Source organism: Caretta caretta, chromosome 2, assembly GCF_965140235.1.
Source record: "Caretta caretta isolate rCarCar2 chromosome 2, rCarCar1.hap1, whole genome shotgun sequence".
Classification (NCBI taxonomy): domain Eukaryota; kingdom Metazoa; phylum Chordata; order Testudines; family Cheloniidae; genus Caretta; species Caretta caretta.
The window spans coordinates 136,221,647-136,233,800 of record NC_134207.1 but is presented as its reverse complement, the minus strand read 5'-3'; the positions used below and the strand labels follow the sequence as shown (position 1 = coordinate 136,233,800).

Below are 12,154 nucleotides of genomic sequence, written 5' to 3'. Positions count from 1 at the left end.
GCTCTTGGTAGCTGATTAGGAACCACCAAACCCATCTGCCACGATTAATGATGCAGGCTAAAAAGTATCTGATCTTTGGACAGTATGTTTAGCTGATGACTCAGACATGAAGATGTCCACTTAATGGTATGTAATCTGGTTAACTAGTGAACAGATTATTCTAACTTCTTAATTTGTTATGGCAGGAAAAGTTTAAGCTGCAAGCAGTCATTACTCTCTACCTTCCTTCGTTTCTGACGCACCTTAATGGTTTAAAAAAGCAAACAGACAAAAGTGTGGATTCAATTAAACAATGCTGTCTGGTTACAGCTATTTACCTTTAAACTCTAAGAACGGTAGAACCTCAGAGTTACGAACTTCTCAGGAATGGAGGATGTTCGTAACTCTGAACAAAATGTTATGGTGGTTCTTTCAGAAGTTTAAAACTGAACGTTGACTTAATACAGCTTTGAAACTTTACTATGCAGAAGAAAAATGCTGCCTTTAGCCATCTTAATTTAAATGAAACAAGCACAGAAACAGTTCCCTTAGCTTGTCAAATATTTTTTTTAAACTCCCCCCCCCCCCCCTTTTTTAAATAGTTTACATTTACACTGTACAGTACTGTATTTGCCATGTATGTATGTATTGTCTCTTCTGCTGCCTGACTGTGTACTTCCAGTTCCAAATGAGGCGTGTGATTGACTGGTCAGTTTGTAACTTATGTTCATAACTCTGAGGTTTTACTATACCCAAATGAGGAGAGTAAAGTAAAATCAATACATTTACTTAAGAGTGATTGGACCCCAAAATACAAATTACCGGAAATGGTCCCAAAACAAGAGCTGGGTGTAAACATTAGGAAATGTGGGGAAATTAAGTCAGGATCCAAATCCTGCTTTAGGCCTATATCTAGTAACAATAGATTTTACCTCTCATGGTGGGTGGTAGCCTTTAAGGTTCCAGTTTCACCTTAGATAAATTTTGTCAAGAAAAATGCCTTGATGCAAAAATGAAGGTCTTGTCTACATCCAGGGAAATAAAGAAATTACTAATCAAAGCTGCAAACACTGAAGTGTTCAGTAATCAAAATGTCTTTAAGGATAACCAGGGGAACATCATATAATTTCAAAATAACTTTTAAAATTATTGTGTAGCTAATGAATGATGTAAATTTTCTCGTTGAAGTCTATCAGCTTTACACACCTTCAGTGTAATCCTTAAATAGCTGGTGGATTACTATGCTGGCCCTGAAGTTTTCAGCGTGATTGTATTAATCAAGCGCACAGCAGCGAGAGGAGTTACTGTGGCCCAGCAGAACTAAAATAGCGGACAAGTGAATTTCCTGAATTGTCATGAAGGTTTGGAAGGAGTTCAGGGTAATGGAGTCTCATAGGCTTTTTCTATATCTTGTTTTCTTATTTAAACTACCTCAAACTGTGTAAACCTATCTCTGATTGTGGGTGTTTCCCGACACGCAATGCACGCGGACACCTCTGCTTATTTTGTGTTTGTATGCCTGTGCTGCTTTCATCTCCCTGTATATCTTGTTCCCTCGTGATTGTCAGCCCACAAAATACCAGTGTTGTGCCCTGCTAAAGGACTCATCCTATATACCTCAAAACACTGAAATTGCCATTTCAGGTCTCAGGACCATTTAAAACTCTGTGCTGTTCAGTTGAATTCACCCTACAGAACAGAAATAAGTCCCCACTGAGACTCAAGATGCATCCTTCCTACGGGTTGAATGGAAACTTAAGGTTCTAGGTTGTGAGAATGCTTTCAATTATTTCATTATTAATACCTAGTACAATAATGGCGAGGGACCGGCCAAGAATGGAGCCCCATTGTCCAGCATTGTACAAACAGTAGTAGTTGTGCCTTTTTATTGTTTACAAAGCATTTACTATTGTTAGTCAATTCATCTTTAGAATACTCTGTGCTTCAGTCTTCCATAGAATCAGTGTAGTAGTCCTAACCCACAACAGACTGTATTTTATACTTTACATGGCCCCCATCACCATAGTATTTGAGCTTCAAGTGATTTGCCAGCTCATGCAGTAAGTCTATGGCAGAGCTGGGAACTTCTAATTCTATCCTTTGCTCTTACTAGTAGGCACAGTTCACAGTACCATAAATCGTCCTATGAAAGGACTATGTGCATGTATGTATGGAGAGGAGGTTATGAAGGGATGCCAGCGGAATTGTTCCACTTGACCTCGAACAGTATGCAAAATGCTACACTAGATAACTGGATGACTGCTTTTTAAAAATACCATTGCATCTCTAGTGGCAGCTAAATTATATGCTCCCTGTAGAGTTAGGAAATAAGGAACTTAAGTATGTGAAGTTGCAGGCCTTCTATTCTTACCCTGCCTCCCAAACCGAATTCCAGCCTTGCAAACTGACCCTAATTCTTTCCAGTTGTGCTGTGCGCTCTCTTTCTCCCTCCTTTCCTTTGAGGCTGTTGGTACAAAGCTGTTGCTGAAGTTATAGCACTGAATATCCATGAAACAGCTAGGAAGAAAAATCTATGGGCCTGATTCACTGTTGCCCTACAACTTATGTAGTATTTCACACCAGAGCAATGTGAACACTTTACTTCCGCCTTGCAGTGGTGCAAATGACTACAGGCAGTTCAGGGCAATGGCAAGGCAACATCAAGAATAGCCTCAGAGCATGTCATCTTGCCATCAAATCAAATGGACAGTTCCACAAAACGGAAATACTGTCTATATCTCATGTACTTCTTTAACATTGAAACCTGTTCTCTGTACAGATATTTAGTGCTATAATAGTAATTCCACCACAGCATGTGGACAGCAAATGGATAGCAGTTTCAAAATGAAGTCTTTCTTTTTTTCACCTTCATGAGATCTCCTCAAACCCCAGATGGAATGACACATGGCTTACAACAATGGAATTGCCATTGTTGTGAATGGGTACTGATGGTGAGGCTTAAGGTCATATACTGCATTCAAGATCTGGAAAAACTCTAACTAAATTGTGGCTTTTAAGCCACATCCCTGTGGTGGAGGATGGTGGCACAGCTGCACCATACCTGTAGGAGCTATGAGAGTTTTTGTGACCCAGTGAGACAAAATGCATGCCAACCTCCCAGGTGCATTGGGAAGATTGCTGCTGCTGATGCTCCACCACTCAAAGGGGTACAGCATACCTTAGTCTCCATAGCGGAGTAGCTTTACTTGCTGAATTAAAGGGGAGGGATGCATGACCCTAGCTCTTTCCTGTTTCCTTTTCAGACTACTGCCAATACTAGTTAGTCCTAAATCTCTGAGCACAAGAGCTTATACTTAACCCACCCCTTGCATAAGGAGTATAAGGTGGGGAAAAATACCTGGGCCCTCTCTCTCCTAAACACTTTTGTGTAGGATTGGCACAGTATTGTTAATCCAGAAACAGAATAACTGTAGGCCATGAATACACACAGCTTAATGTAGCACAGTTCCTCTTGTTGGTATGCCACCATCCTCTAACTCTGCATGTATTGCATTTCCTTCCCTCCATCCCAATACCAGAGGCTGGCTGAAATTTGTTCACCATTAACCAATTAAAGTTAAAGAAATTCAAGAACATGTTATATATCCCTACCCCTGGTTCTATTTTGGGAACCAAAGGATGAAACTTTTTGTCATGGATTGTTTAAATGCTCTAAAACCCCACACTATCAGTTTACTAGAGACAGTCTTGGCTGAACAATCATATCATTTAAAATTTGGCTCTTAATATGAGTCTATTGTAATAATCTTGCACTGCTTGTTCCTGGCATCCAGCTGTAGTGTAGCTCTTGGGCAGCCTGTAGAAAATAGTTTTGCTTTTTGATTTTTCAGCCTGGATCAGTGTTGTTAACTTGACTCAGTTTCCAATGGGAGATGAATGCTGTTTGATCTGTGTGTATTTTGTAATAGTTACTGGTAATGTGGAAGCAGCAGTGTTACTGGCAGTGTTATTTAGTCCTTCAACCATTCCTATTTATGAAAGTTCCAGCAAACACATCAATGGCTTATTTTTTCCAGGCCGGTAAAACCAATTTTGAAGTCCAGGACTGCAAAGAAAAATATTCTCAGGGAAGGTTTAACCACTGAAATGCATTGCATCTGTGTCCTGTCCCAGGAACCAAACATCATGCTATAGCAGTGTGATTTTTTTTTTTTTAATTTTTCTTAGAAGGACCAGTTGAGGTTGACTTCTAATTATAATTATTTTTGCAATATTCAGTTTCATTTGGCTTTACTATAGCTGATTTATACAAGAAATTTGGTAGAAGGGGAGATTTTTCTTTTGCGGTAACTTCTGAATTCCAGCCTGCATTTTTCTTAAGAATCCATATCCATGGTATTCTCCACAAATTACCTTCAGTGCAGTAGATGAAAATGATCATTCTGTTACAGAGAATATGTGCGTACAAAAGAGGACATGAAAAGAGCAGAGAGGATTTTCTAGAGTGCTACTTGCAATGCTAGGTTTCAGAGTAACAGCCGTGTTAGTCTGTATTCGCAAAAAGAAAAGGAGTACTTGTGGCACCTTAGAGACTAACCAATTTATTTGAGCATGAGCTTTCGTGAGCTACAGCTCACTTCATCGGATGCATACCGTGGAAACTGCAGCAGACTTTATATACACACAGAGATCATGAAACAATACCTCCTCCCACCCCACTGTCCTGCTGGTAATAGCTTATCTAAAGTGATCATCAAGTTGGGCCATTTCCAGCACAAATCCAGGTTTTCTCACCCTCCACCCCCATACACACACAAACTCACTCTCCTGCTGGTAATAACTCATCCAAAGTGACCACTCTCCCTACAATGTGCATGGTAATCAAGGTGGGCCATGTCCAGCACAAATCCAGGCTTTCTCACCCCCCCCCTTTTTTTTTCCTGGGGACGGACACACACACACACACACACACACACACTCTCCTGCTGGCAATAACTCATCCAAACTGACCACTCTCCATGTTTAAATCCAAGTTTAACCAGAACGTCTGGGGGGCGGGGGTAGGAAAACATGGAGAGTGGTCAGTTTGGATGAGCTATTGCCAGCAGGAGAGTGAGTTTGTTTGTGTGTGTGTGTGTTCCTGGGGAGAAAAAAAAGGGGGGGGGGTGAGAGAGCCTGGATTTGTGCTGGACATGGCCCACCTTGATTACCATGCACATTGTAGGGAGAGTGGTCACTTTGGGTGAGCTATTACCAGCAGGAGAGTGAGTTTGTGTGTGGGGGGGTGGAGGGTGAGAGAACCTGGATTTGTGCTGGAAATGGCCCAACTTGATGATCACTTTAGATAAGCTATTACCAGCAGGACAGTGGGGTGGGAGGAGGTATTGTTTCATGATCTCTGTGTGTATATAAAGTCTGCTGCAGTTTCCACGGTATGCATCCGATGAAGTGAGCTGTAGCTCACGAAAGCTCATGCTCAAATAAATCGGTTAGTCTCAAAGGTGCCACAAGTACTCCTTTTCTACTTGCAATGCTGTTTCACATGTGCTATGATTGAATTGCACACTGTTTCAATGTGAAAATATAATTGCTTCTGTAGCATCCATTCATACTTGTCACACCAAATAAGTGGCAGTTCTTTGAAAATGACATCTGTACTGTGCATGCAGTGCTAGAGGGCTGTGGCTCTGGTAGTCACAATCTGACCAATACTTACAGCTGCCTTGTCTTTGGCAGTGTACAGCTTCTGGGTTCATCATCTGCCCTTAGCTGGCTAAACTGGATTGCACTTCTAGGAAGCATATCTTTGTCTGTGATGTGAAATATAACTTTTAAAGAGGAGCTTTTATAAGGTGTTTATAAAGGTGATATCCTTTATAATATTGTCATAAGGGTGTTATGCCAGGCACAATATCAGATGACTTTATTTTGATGGAAAGTTTTAGGCATCTGGCTGAGATTCACCCAATAGTGTTGCTATCAAAGTCCCTACCTCCAGCTATCCCTTTTCCTGCTATCACAGAGAGTTAAACAGACCAGAAGACATATGTGTAAAAGTTGACATTGACTGTGATTAATCTTGTTTTGGAATTTGCTGTTGCCCTCTCCTAACATGTAGGTTCCTAGCCCCACAGAATTTGCAGCAGAAATGAGGGCTGTAGAATGGGCATTCCCTCCCTTTCAAACTAAGAGCTATAGTAGTTGACAATCAAGTCCTACAGTATGTGAAATATTGGGAGAGTCCTACTTGGTTGTGAGCTTTATGCATTCCTAAAGCTGTGTCAGCAAGACTGGTAGGGTATACCTACACTGTAATTAGACACCTGTGGCTGGCTCGTGCCAGCTGACTCAGGCTAAGGACCTCTGGCTAAGGGGCTGTTAAACTGTGGTATAGACACTCAGGCTGGAGCCTAGGCTCTGGGAACCTCCCACCTCGCAGAGTCCCAGAGCCCAGGTTACAACCCAAGCCTGGATGTCTACGCTGCAGTTAAACAGCCCCTTAGCCTGAGTTGCATTAGCTGGCACAGGCCAGCCATGGGTGTCTAACAGCAGTGTAGATATACCCTTAGTTTTTGTTCTGAATGTTGATAGGCAATGTTAGAAATGATGAGTGTTTGTCTGGATATGGAAAGGCATACAGGTATGTACTTTGGATAGCTTGTTTTTTGATTTTGGAAATGCTTGAGGTACTAAAGTTATCTATCCAATTCAAGCCCTTTTATAACCAAATGGTAATAAAAGTCCTTGAAAATAGTCGAGGAGAGGATAGTTGTGGGAACTAATTTCAGCAAAGCTTGTAGCTTTCCCTAGAATCCCAAGAAAGTGACTTCCCTCCAACTTCTTTGTTCTGTGCTTCAGATCGCTACTTGTGATGTGATAAGATACTACAGTCTATATGACAGGTTTCAGAGTAGCAGCCGTATTAGTATGTATCCACAAAAAGAAAAGGAGTACTTGTGACACCTTACAAACTAACAAATTTATTTGAGCATAAGCTTTTGTGAGCTACAGCTCACTTCACTGGATGCGTGCAGTGGAATATACAGTATTGGGATTTTATATACACAGAGAACATGAAACAGTGGGAGTTACCATACACACTGTAATGAGAGTGATCAGGTAAGGTGAGCTATTACCAGCAGGAGAGGAAAAAAACTTTTTGTAGTGATAATCAAGGGGGGCCATTTCCAGCAGTTGACAAGAACGTGTGAGGAACAGTGTGGGGGGTGGGGGGGGGGAATAAACATGGGGAAATAGTTTTACTTTGTGTAATGACACATCCACTCCCAGTCTTTATTCAAGCCTTTTTAGTTTTAGTTGGGGCCCCCTAAACCTCTCTAGCGGATCATCAAGGATCTACAACCTATCCTGAATGACGATCCCTCACTCTCACAGATCTTGGGAGACAGACCAGTCCTTGCTTACAGACAGCCCCCCAACCTGAAGCAAATACTCACCAGCAACCAAACAACAAAAACACGAACCCAGGAACCTATCCTTGCAACAAAGCCCGTTGCCAACCGTGTCCACATATCTATTCAGGGGACACCATCATAGGGCCTAATCACATCAGCCCCGCTATCAGAGGCTCGTTCACCTGCACATCTACCAACGTGATATATGCCATCATGTGCCAGCAATGCCCCTCTGCCATGTACATTGGCCAAACCGGACAGTCTCTACATAAAAGAATAAATGGACACAAATCAGAAGTCAAGAATTATAACATTCAAAAACCAGTTGGAGAACACTTCAATCTCTCATGTCACTCGATTACAGACCTAAAAGTGGCGATATTACAACAAAAAAACTTCAAAAGCAGACTCCAACGAGAGACTGCTGAATTGGAATTAATTTGCAAACTGGACACCATTAAATTAGGCTTGAATAAAGACTGGGAGTGGATGTGTCATTACACAAAGTAAAACTATTTCCCCATGTTTATTCCCCCCCCACAAGCACACACTGTTCCTCACACGTTCTTGTCAACTGTTGGAAATGGCCCACCTTGATTATCACTAAAGTTTTTTTTGTCTCCTGCTGGTAATAGCTCCTCTTACCTGATCACTCTCGTTACAGTGTGTATGGTAACACCCATTGTTTCATGTTCTGTGTATATAAATCCCCCTACTGTATTTTCTACTGCATGCATCTGATGAAGTGAGCTGTAGCTCACAAAAGTTTATGCTCAAATAAATTTGTTAGTCTCTCTAAGGTGTCACAAGTCCTCCTTTTCTTTTTACAGTCTCTCTCTATATTTTCAGGTGGGGTCTTTTAAAAGTAACCCTACAATTCAAATGATGAAGCTTTTTTGTACTTTTTGTATTATTAAACTCATTAATGCACAACAACTCTCTGCTTATTTTTCACAGTTAGAAATCTAATACACTTCATGTACCTTTCCCTTGCTGTATCTAAAACGTTCTGTGGTGGTTTTAGAAGTTTCCAATGAATAATGGCATAAGCAGCCAACTTTCAGATAATTTTTATGAACCATAGAGACAACTTAAGTTAACAAGTATACATGAAATCTGTAAAAGCAATAGGTTTCCATCCTTATACATCTTCATGAAACCATCTCACAATGCTTGCTAGCAGTAAAAAAGATGAAATGTTTGCCCTGATGTTAGGGGGAAAAACAATTAGCCCTTGCTCTCACCCCTCTAGGTGCTTGATTCGACTCTAGGATCCCACAGAGTTCTAGATTCAGAGTCCAATCTACACAGGCATCTTTTATTGGTGTACAGAAATACAGCTCAAGCTGGGTGCCTCCGGAGAGGGACCCCGCCCCTCAGAAATTGCAAGCAATTATACCCTTTACAGTTGGTAACACCGCCCTCGCCCATGTCCAAAGTCCAATCCCCTAATTTGAGTAAGGGTCTCTGCTCTTTCCCATTGGACAGTTCTGTTGCTGAGTGGACAGTCCGTTGCCAGGTGCTGGATTTGCTCCAGGAGACAGTCAGTCCTACTCCTTACTTTCTTTTTTATCTTCAGTGATAACGGGCAGTCTCAGCAGGTTTTGTAGCTGCTTCTTCAGCATTCCTCTCAGGTCAGCTTGACCTCGGCCTAAGGCTTCAACTACTTTAATCACTTATGCTAAGATAGTAACTTATGCTAAGTTAAGAACAAACTTATTGAACATTCATATAAAATAGCTTATAAGCACTTTTTTTATAACACCTGAGTACCTTATGAAATATGGGCTATTTGACTTTCTGTATATAACCATCCTTCCTTCCCAGAAAAAACTGAGATCTAAAACAAAGTCTTTATCATTGCTTTACATAGGAATGTGGTAGGTGACATTGTTTGAATTTCAGAGGGGTAGGCCAATTTCAGAGCAGTAGGCCAATTGAAGGCCAGTTTAGTCAGGGTACGTAAAAGGATAAATGGACACAAATCAGGCATCAGGAATGGTAACATGCAAAAGCCAGTAGGAGAACACTTCAGTTTCCCTGGACACTCAATAACAGATTTAAAAGTAGCCATTCTTCAACAAAAAAAATTTCAAAAACAAACTTTAAAGAGAAACTGCAGAACTACAATTCATTTGCAAACTTAACACCATCACTTTCGGCTTGAATATGGACTGGGAGTGGCTGGCTCAATACAAATGCAATTTTCCCTCTCTTGGTATTGATACCTCCTCAACAATTATTGTCGGGACCACATCCACCCTGACTAAATTGGCCTTCAACATTGGTTGTCCGCTTGTAAGGTTACTCCCTTCTCTTCATGTGCCTATATATATATATATATATTTATGCCTGTATCTGTAATTTTCACTCCATGCATCTGAAGTGGGTTTTTTACCCACAGAAGCTTATGGCCAGATAAATCCATTAGTCTTTAAGATGTCACCAGACTCCTCATTGTTTTTATTGTTTGAGTTGAGCATAGAAAAGTTTTATTTGGATTACTTCAACATGCATTTCATTTCACCCTACAGGTGTATGCATGTTGGAGCACTACTAAAGCATACAAAATACATTTAGCATATGGGCTCTCTTCACCTGGGATGTCATTTTATGTCAGCATTAAAACTGCTTACCCCAGTTCAACCTACTTGTATGCTCTGTAATACATAGCCTTTTCAAGAGACAGGAGGAGGGAAAGGGTTGGAGGGAGGATGGCTTGAAGGTGAACTGACTTCGGCTCTCTCAAACCAAGGTGGGAAATAAGTTAAAGGACCCAACACTGAAAATGTCCTTCTATCAAAGCGCTGCTTGTTAACATAGAAAGGCTGGCTCAGGAGCCTCCACTTATCTCCTTTGCTGTTTTCTCACAGAGAGAGAGCGAGAGAGAGAGACATGTTGTTGTGATGGGTTCGGTCACAGAGATCCCCTTGGGACTGTCACCTGACATGCTGAAGTTACCTCTGAGCTCATTTTCCACTGCTAGCTTGGGACTCCAGAACTCTGCCTTGTTGAGCCAGACATGCTAGTCTGCTGCAGCACAGACCCATGTCTGGTCCACACCCCCAAAGCTGCAGACTTTAACCAAAAACTGCTCAGCAGGTCACCTATCTCCAGCACCCAGACACCGAGTTCCCAATGGGATCTAAACCCCAGATAAATCCAGTTTACTCTATATAAAGCTTATACAGGGTAAACTCATAAATTGTCCACCCTCTATAACACTGATGGAGAGAGATGCACAGCTGTTTGCTCCCCACGGTATTAATCACTTACTCTGGGTTTACTAATAAACAAAATTAATTTTATTAAGTAAAAAAAGTAGGATTTAAGTGGTTTCAAGTAATAACAGACAGAACAACGTAAGTTACCAAGCAAAGTAAAACACAAGATGCAAGTCTAAGCCTAATACATTTAAGAAACTGAATACAGGTAAATCTCACCCTCAGATGTTCCAATAATCTTCTTTCACAGACTAGACTTCTTAGTCTGGGCCCAATCCTTTCCCCTGTACAGTTCTTGTTCGTTCCAGCTCAGGTGGTAACTAGGGGATTCCTCATGTCTGGCAGCCCCCTTTGTTCTGTTCCACCCCCTTTTATATCTTTGGCACAATGTGGGAATCCTTTGTCTCTCTCTGGGTTCGCACCCTTCCTTCTAAATGGAAAAACACCAGGTTTAAGATGGATTCCAGTATCCTGTAACATGTTCACATGTCCTGTGAGACTTCATTACCCACTGGCTGGCATCCACTATACAGGAAGGCTTACAAGTAAACATTTACAACCAGTTGTCCTAGTTAATGGGAGCCATCAAGATTCCAAGCCACCATTAATGGCCCACACTTCGCATAGTTACAATAGGACTTCATAGAGTAATACTTCATATTTCTAGCTTCAGATACAAGAATGATACATTCATACAAATAAGATGAAAACACTCAGTAGATTATAAGCTTTGTAATGATACCTTAGAAGAGATCTTTTGCATAAAGCATATTCCAGTTACATTATGTTTACACTCATAGGCATATTTCCATAAAAATATGGAGTGAAATGTCACACATGGTCTCTGATAGTGTACTCAAGGCAGCTGAAGCGTTTAAAGACATAATAGTCCTCAAATGCATCACTGAGCACAAGTGTAACATAGGCTGCTCATGTTCTGCACTAGCTGAAGCTTTTGAAAAGTCTAGCATTGTATCCCCTTATAAGTGGTTTTTACACTAATCCAGTGGTTTTCAAACTTTTTCAATTGCGGACCCCTACAAATTTTTGAATGGCAATGCAGACACGTTTGGAAATCTTAGACCTAGTCTGTGGACCCCCAGAGGTCTGTGGACCACAGTTGAAAACCACTGCACCCATCCGTTCCTGAGATGACCGAAAAATGGATCAGCGTAGCAAGGTTCAAAGCTGAAAGAAAGGATGTAAACGCCTAGCCAAGAGAATTTGCTGTAAGTATGGCTATAGGTGAGGGGCACTTTATGAGCTGCTTCTTAATCTGATACTGGCTGAGGTATTTTCTCATAAACCCGACTCTTTATTTTTTACATCACTTTTTGTGCAATGTTAGAAGCTGATTCTAATATGAATGCTGAATATCCAGATAACACACATTCTGGATGTTACATGAGTATATGTGTGATCCCTGGCTCCTTTACCGGTGAATCCCTCATCCCATCTCTCTCCTTCTCTTCTTGCAGCAACAGCATTTAGCAGGGAGTGCTGCTCGTCGTCTTGGGACCATGCCGCATATCTGTTCTCTAAGTGGGTCTTATTGCATTCAGCAAATTATCTGGT

General features: G+C 41.2%; 1 protein-coding gene across 5 annotated transcripts in view; it reads left to right on the top strand.

The window, feature by feature from the left end:
* The window catches only part of FBXL7 (F-box and leucine rich repeat protein 7), a 325,721-nt gene that overhangs the window by 72,370 nt on the left and 241,197 nt on the right, over nt 1-12,154 (top strand). The window lies entirely within an intron of this gene.